Source organism: Belonocnema kinseyi, chromosome 5 (assembly GCF_010883055.1).
Source record: "Belonocnema kinseyi isolate 2016_QV_RU_SX_M_011 chromosome 5, B_treatae_v1, whole genome shotgun sequence".
Taxonomy (NCBI): Eukaryota; Metazoa; Arthropoda; class Insecta; order Hymenoptera; family Cynipidae; genus Belonocnema; species Belonocnema kinseyi.
Genome location: NC_046661.1, coordinates 57,410,080 through 57,420,166, shown reverse-complemented (window position 1 = coordinate 57,420,166; position 10,087 = coordinate 57,410,080).

Sequence of the window (10,087 nt, the reverse complement as noted above, 5' to 3'; positions counted from 1 at the left end):
GTGAAAGCCTCAACGTACCAAAAGATTAAATAAAACAATAGAAATAGACAATTAAAGTGACGGCACGTAACGCTTTTAATTAAGAAAGTAAAAAAATAAAATAATTTTTAACCGATGATAAAATTTTTTTAAATGAAATAGTTCAATTTTAAACTAAAAAATATAAATTAAAAAAAAATTCTAATTTTTCTAAATTAATAATGACATCATTTTTATTTATTCTACTATTTTCTTTTGCTTTTTTTAATCGTTCTAAATATTATATTAAATAAATTTGTTTTTGAATAAAACTTTTGCAATTTTTCCAGGAATTTCAAGCAATTATTTTCATTACCTTCAAAATTTTCAAAATTCTTGGATTGCATTAAAAATATATGTTGTAACAATAAAAAATTACATTTTGTTTTAAATTTTTTGAAAAAATTTAAACTTGTAAAGCATAGTGAAATCTTTTCAAAACTTCTAAACATCGCTTATACTTACTCGAATTTTAAAATTTTAATAATTATTTAACTTTTTCTAATTTTTATTAAAATAAGAAATCTTCAAGAATGAAGAAGAATTTTTAACCCAATAGATGATTTATCAACTAAAACAGTGAATTTGATCGAAAATTATGATTCTTTTTACAGAAAGATACATTTTTAACCAAATAGTTCAACTTTGAACAAAAAAGATGAAATTGCAATCAAAGATTGCAATTATTCTTAAAATTAACATTATTTTACATCTGGTTTCCATTTATTTTTCGTTTCTGTAATTTTGATTGGTGATTCTTTATTGAATCTCGACAATGCGTTGCCGGGACGCACAACACTAACGCAATAACGCAACTGTACTGCCGTATCGCATCTGTGTTTGCGACCAACTGTACTGCCGTATCGCATCTGTGTTTGCGACACACACCTGAGTAGTGCGCCGCCACGTCCGTGTATTTCAAAACACAGTAGAGTGCTGTAATTTTAAGCGACCTAAACCTGTGGTTCTCACAGCGCAGATGTAGTTTCTCTTTAACTTGTTAGTAACAAGCATTTTGCACTTCTGCGGCACCGACTTTTAATACTTATTATCAGTTCTGTGATTATGACAGACCAGTTCGAAATGATTTACAGAATAGTTATTGTTAATTCACCGAATATTTCTTATATCCGCCACAACGTAACTAGTTCAGTAATTCCTCAAGTACAAATTTTTCTCATATAAGGGACTAAGCTATTCCTAAAATTTTTCGAGTAAGTGGCCTCAAATACTTACATACATAGGCTCGCAATTGAGAAAACCGTATATCATAAAAACATTTATGCCTAGAATAAAATTATTTCTAAACAATAACAAATCAGTTTGTAGTGTATTATTTATTTATTAACATTTATTTCACCAATAATTAGTGCATAAATTTATCCAATGTCATTTCAGAACTAGTATCAGTAAAAGTTTTCAACATTTATTACAAATTTTTGGACTTTGCTCGACTATTATTCGAAAAATATGGGCCATGTGAAAAAAATGAATAGAACCTTTTTTCTTGAAGAATTTCATGTACTTTAATTTTTGTAAACACGGAGTTTGCAAACAAAAACTATAAACAAACGAATTATAAATAAAAAACCATTTTTTGAAAGTTTACCCCACTGCCAAAAGATACACAGATGTGGGGAGCGGATAACAAAAACAGTTCCTTATATTCATTCAAAGAACATTCTAAAAGCATAATTTTTTTAGTCGGAATTAATGTCAAAAACGAACATTTTTTTGCTCTGCCGCCGGGCTTACATGTACATTCTGAACCTAATTTGTGCAAGTGGTATTTTGATATGTTGCCATTCTTTGATGAAATTTTGAATAAAACGTTTTTATTTCATTTCTCATACCAGGGTTGTTACAGAACTTCGATTTCCATATTTTCCAGAAAAATTTAGACACTCTTAGAGAAAAAGAAAAATAGCATTAATTAATAATAATATAAAAATTAAAATAATTTAAGTTGATTTCAAATATTTGCAATGATAAAAAAAATATTTTTAAACTAATATCTACTTCACCAATTTCAATAAAGTTAATAAATTTCCTTCAAGCACGATGAATTTATTTCTGTAGTATTTATAAATTACAAGAATTTCGACATACTTTGAATGAGATATTTAAAAATAAATTAATTTACAATTTTATACACGCCTGTATCTAAATTATGTTTTTCCGTGGAAATATTAAGCCACATATAAAATATTTCTTCCTAAAAATGTAAACTTATCAGCTTGCATTATTTGCAAAAGACAACAGTTTATAACGTTTAAAGTAACTTTGAAATTGGATTTCCTTAATTTTTGAATTTCATTAATTTAAATGTTTTCTCGATTTTGAATATTTATTATCTGTCATGTTCTTCTGTTTTAAATATAACATATCTTTAAAAAATCGAAAAAATTCAAGTATCTGTTCCGGAATGATTTAATTTGTTTAGAAGAAAAATTATATGCATAGGAAGATGAGAATTTGAAAGGATGGCCGCGTTTTGAACGGCAATGTTTCTTAATGTTCACCAAAAATAATTGTGGTGTACGTGTTTTCATGAGAAGTGTAATTCGGTACAAGCTAAAGAAATTGTAGACGTAATTTCTTTGTCTGTAAGCTTCAAGCACAAAGAAATAAGTGTTACCAACTAAACAACTTCGAAATTAATAAGCAAGCTTATGCCTTTTAATAAGCAAGTTTATGCCTTTTACGGACGTAAACATTCCAATTAATTCGTAATTTTTTGTATACGATAGTTGGTAGCAGTGACTTTAATATTTACAAATGCGTCTATTTGGTTGAAAACGTATGTTTAAAACTGAAATCTGATTTATTATACCTATTCATTAAGAATTTATCTTTTTTAGTTGAAAATTTATATATTTTATTGAAAATGAATCTTTTTTGTAATTAATTTATCTTTTGGGTGAAAAATTCAACCACTCGTTTTAATCATTAATTTAATTAATTGTCTATTGTTTAGAGGGTGAGATAAAAATATATGTCTGCACTCTATTTTTTAACAACTTATTGCGAGGTATAGGCAATTAGAAATATATAGGAGTATTACATATAGGTACTATTAGGCCGAAGTGTCTAGAGGGTTCGAGAAACCCCACACCCCATAGCTCACTTTGGCTTGGGAACTGACCGGCGGCGTCATCTGTCGGTGGCAGCTTGAAATACGTAGTATTCTCGCCAAACTCTCCTAGGTATGCTACAATTGTATTTACCCACTAAGGTTATGTGTTTAAAATATGACATAAAACAATTAATAATTGTGGGAGAAAAGTTGTCATTTGTAAATACATGGGCTAAATATAAAGCCTGAGGAAACACCTTAAGGCGCTTCGTCAGGCTTAAATTTTCAGTTTCTTTTTTCAATTAATTGAAAATATGATGAATTTTATGCACCTGAGAAGGAACAGCCCACCACCATGAGTGTACCCAAGGTGAACGGAATATCGGCGCGGCCCATTTCTCAATGAAACAGCGGGCGATCCGAGAGAGACGCGCGAGAGTCAAGTGAATTATACTACACATTTGCATTTGTTTGCTGACCGAACAAGCAGGTTAATTTGAAAAATACAATTAGTAAGTTTTGTCTAATCAGTAAATCCTGTAATGGTGTGTAATGGGGTGAAAAGTTGTAAGAAAGTGAAAGTATCAATACGTTAACCGAAAATAGTTTTATAATATAAGTTGGGAATAGAAGAAGGATTTTCGTAAACAATATTTTAAAATTTTGAGGTTATGCTTTGGTCGTGGCAAAGGAAAACTTGATCATTGCAAAATTTTTTATTAAAAAATAGTCAATAAGAATACTAAAATTATGAATTATTTTAAATTTTACTTATTAAGAATGATTTAATTATGGTTAGATTGCAGAATAAGGGCGTTACCCCTATTTTTGAGTAGTTCAAAATTAACTTTTTAATTAATAAAATATTTTTGAAATACACTCAGGGTTATGGAACTTTTCGTAGCAGAAGTCGGTACGTTCATCAATTTCATTCTACTTTTAGTTAAGAGGAGATCCACGAGGGAGCACTTATCCGATTCTGAGTTACTCGCGCAATTTACATTAAGTGCCATACCCGTGACTCAGCCTTCTTCACTTATATTCGACACTTAAACGGTCACTAGAACTAAAACTAAGTTGGAGTTTTTCTAATAGGCTCATTTAGACCCTGATGTACCTAAATTGCTGCTCTAGTGGGTACTATTAGGAATTTGAATGGCTAATCTAAATTAAATTAATTAGGTTGAAACTCAAGATATAATGCTTTTAAAAGGGCTCTACAAGGTACATATTAGGTACTGCTTTCTCATGAATGGTAAGTTTAAACCCACTGTGCTAATAGGTTCTATTAAGATTTCTAATGGCAAATCGGGATCAAATTATTCAAAGTTTGAAGTCAAAATATTGGTTTCAAATGGCTCCAGGAGGTACTTTTTAGGTTTCGCTTCCTGGCGAATGGCGAAAGTACAAAATTGTTGCTCTATGAGGTTCTGTTAGGAATTTTCATGGCAACTTGGATTTAAATTAATCGGATATTAAAGCTTAAAATAATCCTTTGAAAGTGGCTGCACGAGCCACCTATTACGTACTGCTTTCTCACGAATGCCACAAGTTTAAATTGCTGGTCTAAGAGCTTCTATTAGGATTTCTAATGGCAAATCGTGATTAAATTATTCAAGTTTAAACTCAAAATAATCGTTTCGAAGTGGCTCTACAAGGCACCTATTAGGTAATGTTTTCTCAATAATGGCACAAGTTTTAAATTACTGTTCTAAGAGGTTCTAATAGGATTTCTAATGGCAAATCAAGATTAAATTAGTCAAATGTATAAACATAAAATATGCTCTCAAAGTGACTCTACGAGGCACCTATTAGGTACTGCTGTCTCTCGAATGACACAAGTTTAAAATTGCTTTTCTGAGAGGTTCTATTAGGATTTTCAATGGCAAGTCAGGAATAAATTAATCAGTGTTTAAACTCTAAATAATGATTTGAAAGTAGCTTTAGGAGGCACCTATTAGATTTTGCTTTCGCACGAATAGCACAAGCACAAACATGCTTCTTTAAGGGTGCGTTCCAGGCGACCAACCGGGTGAATTGGTGGGTGAAGTAAAAAAGTGGGCGGAGTTTACTAGGGCGAAGTGGAAGGGAAACGTTAAAATGAACGGTTTCGAGTATTTGTCGGGTGTATGTTTGGCGCGTAATGTTTGATGAAAGATAATTGAGGTTACGTTACACAAAAGTTAAAAAAACGCAAGAACAGGATGAAAAGATTTTTATTGCTGCTGCAGTAACGAGCCCATTGTTATTACAAAAAGTGATTTCTTCAATAATAGTGAAAAGTGATGAAGATACTAAACTTTAGATGATCAAGATACTAAACTTTAGTCTGCTACTAAACTTGCGATTCTCGCCACTTCTGGCCGCCAATTCGACTGTTCACTTACTTCCACTTACCTAGTTTCAGTGGGTGAAATAGGCACCCATCGAGTGACCCTCACCCTTCACCTGAGTGATCACTGAACGGTTCACCCGAGTGAAGACCAACACTCACCTAGCCTCGTGAAACGGCTCCAAGTCACCCTAGTGCACCCGGGTAGTCCCCTGGAACACACCCAAGGCTGCATTTAGCATCTTTAGATAACACAAATCTGTACTGCGCACCCCTACATATAGTAGATATCTACTGCGCGATTTTATGTACCGCCCATGTCTACCGCGCACCCCTCTGTACTTCAGGACTAAACTGCGCAGCTGCCGAGACCTAAATCTCTACTGCACACCACGGGACTCTATTGGGCGGATTAATCTACTACACTAATACGCAGACCCGCAAATTACATGACTCTACTGCACACTTCTGCGCACCGCATAACTACTGCGCACTCCTGCACATTTCAAGGTTTTTCTGTGTAGCCCTGAACATTACAAGGTTTTACTGCACTATGTACTACAGGACTGCAGTGCGCAGCTGCACGAGCCATGCATTTCAATCCCCCCCCCCCATACATATCGGAAGTCTGCAATGCGCAGTATTGCGTACAGTATATGTCTACTGCGCATCCATAAACATAGTAGGTCTTCGCTGTGTATAATTATGTAATATAAATGTCTCCTGTGTGTACCGCGATCTGCAGGATTTACTGCGCATCTCGGCACGTTTTAAATATCTACTACACATCCCTGTGCATCATACGACTCAGCTACACAGTCATGAACATTTCAGAGCCATAATGCGCAGTCCTTCACATCACATTACTGCATACCCCTAAACAGTAAGAGCTCTAATGTGCAGCAACGTGCATCAAATCCCTCTGCTGCACGGCCATTAACGTTACAAGGTTCTTATGCGCAGACGTTTCCCTCGCAGAGCTTAACTTTGCAACCTAAATATAACGGAAGTCCACTGCACAACCTTTCCCAATGATAGAGCTTCACTATGCAGCCATGTACAACACATAGCTCTGTGATGCGCAACCGTGTGTTAAAAATTAAACATATTTCCGCGAAAGTTTTACCGAGTTTAGGACAATAATTCTGATCTCGTCTACTGTGTGACGTTAAAGTGAGCAAATTTCAGTAAAATATGTAGAACCAGCAATAGATAACACGAAAATAAATTGGTTTGACTGATATATCTCTTCCGAAATAAATTAGACTATTGCAGATGCATTAGAACCTGAGTGACCAAATGACTGGGTACGAAAAGAAGGACCCGTCACTCCTCACCACCTCTCATCAATAATCCTTTCCCACCCCTAGCCCCATTTGGTGCGTTATTTGAAAATTGAAAGAGATTATTCTGTAATATATACGTGTAATAACCTGTGATTAATAAATATAGAAAACTGAACTCACAGCTACAGATTATTATTTATTAGACTAAGAAAAAGAAAATAAAACTTAAAAAATTTAATTAAACATAACCTTGCAATGGTACGTACGTTAGATTCGTACAGTGACAGAGACATAGGAACACTTTCCCGTCGCAGTCATTGGAATAGTAAAGTGAAGAACGGGAAGCACAAGCCGAATATATACCAGTTCATGATGGCCTTTTTATACGATGAGTAGTAGGACTCCGGACCGTTTCCCACTTCCCTCCAATTTAACAAAGTTAAACGACGATAGATAGCGCTGGCTTCGCAATTCTATCTACATCTTGAATAAAAATGGAACGATTATAAAGCGAAAGATTATCCTGGCAAGTTTAAAAATAGGAAATTATCTTCGATTAATGTAAAGTTTATCCGGCAAAGTTAATTGTTGCTGCGGTAAATATTTCACCTGGAATCGATGAAAAATCTATCTTTCGTTTTTTCTGTGATAAAATTATACGAAAGTGGAATTTAAAATTCTCAGGTTCTCGGGAGGAAGATGCTGAAAATTATCTTGCCTTATTGAAGGTAGATAACTTTGCCCAGTAAATGATACTGTGAGGTTGCGATTGCTCTCTTTCTTTTTGTCAGGTATTGCTCCTAAATGATATAGAAGCATGCAGTCCAATTGACATACTTTGTCCAATTTGCTTCCGATTTTCGCTCAAGGTTTCTCTGATTCTGATTTTCAATTCGAGTTGCGTCAAGAATTCCATCGGGGGAATCAAAGTGAACGAGAATCGGTAGCCGACTATGTAACTTGTATGTTGGTAATGTATGATATATTAGATCCCCCCTTCACCGAGTGAGAAGATATTAGCTTTGCACACCGCAATCTTTACCAAGTCTCCAATTGACAATTTCGCGTCATCAAATACATAGTTTCTCAATTAGAACAGCTGGCTCTCGCGTCACAGAAAAATTATAGGGTAGCTAGATCTTATAAGCCTCTCATAACTCCTGATCGTTCCCTTTTACCTGATCTGGCTTATCAAAAAAGTACAGGCAGAAATCAGGATAGACGAAGAGAACGGATTAATATGTTAGAAGAGCAACCAGAAGCTGTCGTGAATTTGGAAGAAACGATCGAGAACTTCTTCTTATTGAAAGATCTAGATCCTAACGCCAACACAAAGCCTAAGGAAAAATCTAAGACCTCACAATTTGAAGATACACCCCACAGAGACCCCATATCCAATACATCAAGTCGCACAAATGCTTCAAACAAATGCTTCAAGCAAGATAGTTTCGAGTTTAAAAATTATAGTCCCAATATAGAACTTATTCTGATCAGCAGAGAATTCATACCCCCCCATAGTTCCTGAACCTTATTTAAGTCTAGTATATCCTCCTGTTCTTAATCCCTTTATAGACAAGGTCAAGCAACTAAACAGTCTTCCTATAAATCATAATCCCTTTGAAGTGATTCCTTTCGAGAAATTATATTGTGAACTTTCGCCCCATCCTGAAGACCAGCCAAGTCAAGTTGGAGTTAAACACAGAGAGTAGTACCAATAAATTTCCTGTCATTCCCATATTTAATTTAGTTGAATTGCCATATCATCCAACGCCCTTACGCACACCTGAACCCCTTATGTTTGTGACCCTAAGAAGGACAGGTAACGCAGTAAAAGTTCTAGTATACAACGGTGCTTCTTGTTCGTTCATAGGTCCTGAGAGTATGAAAATGGTTAATAATTTGGGTTAAAGGATCGAAAAAAGTAATGGTTTAGTTCAAATGGCAAATAGTCAAGTCGAATTAGTAGCGCAAGAAGTTATATCCATTATAGAGTTAAACAATAAAACCCGGCAAATGCGAATACGCATATTACCATCCCTCCCACTTGCATTTACCATGCGTTTAGATCTCTTAAAAATATTCCATATTCAGGTGATTCCGAGGATAGAACTTGGTGGCATAAGGAGGATCCGTTTAGAATCCATAAACTTGAAGTGGAAGAATAGTCAGGAGATAAATGTTATCACTACCTAGTTTCACCCAAGGTTATGGAATATAACATCAGCGAAGTCGAGGCCATGTTCGCTGACGACATCATAGAACTCTCCAAAAGTGGTTGGTCATACCCCGTCGCGACGCGTCAGTTGTAAATTTAGCTTAATAGTCAAAAAAGTCATGGTTCTGGTTAAACGTTTGTCGTAAAAGTAATACTTTGAAAAATTTAACTTGCTATTATATCAAATTGAATAATATTGAATGTTACTTAATAAGAAAAAAATTATTTGGGATATTATGGTTCTGTCCTATTCGAAACTGGAAGGAATAATAGTTATGAATGTAAACGGGTGTATTTTGATGAACTCAGGCATCATATCATAAAGAGGAATTTTGGAATGAAAAAATGTCCTATTATCATTTTTTAGTTATTTTTTGTCTTGCTTCATTAAATTATTAGAAAATAATAAAATACTTTTAGAAAACTCAAATTCTTAATTGTTTTGTCTGGAATTTGAATTATTCTTATATAAAGAATTCTTAGCGCATTTTTAGGAAATAAAGGAATATATTATATTTAATTTCAATATCCATTTTTTCTTGTTGAAAAGATTAGATTTTTATTATCTTTCTAGTTGAATTATCAAAGGGTTATTAAAAATGAGACTCAGTGTAAGTGTGATAGCTACTTGTGCGTTTTATGTTTACAGTGGTTAATACAAAATTCTCTCAACAGTTGCTCGTTATAATGAAAAGATTAATGAATTGAAAGTTGACAATTTTGTAAATATCACTCTAATCTTCCTATGAGGTTCAAATTTATATTTTTATTATCATTAATATTGTCAGATAATCAAAATTTAAAAATAAATACTTATATTAAAAATTGGTAGATGTATTAACATGCATGAAACTACTAACATCTAAAACCGTGCCTCTTACTTTTTTACACGTATAACACTTAACCATGATAACAAAAATCTAAAAATATTAACGCACTACCAGATAAAATCAAAAAAATATTGTCTACAAGAAAATTTTGGCTGATTTAAGAGGGGGCGATCAGAAGTGGATAATCTAAAAATAATTTGGAAAGGATGTGAAGGTTCAGTGGAATTTGGAATTATTGGCTCCCTAGTTTATGTTCTTCTGAGGACTGATGGCCTCGGAATGTGGTCATTAGGGTGGTCCAAAACACGCTTTTCGAGCTGCAGGGAAAGA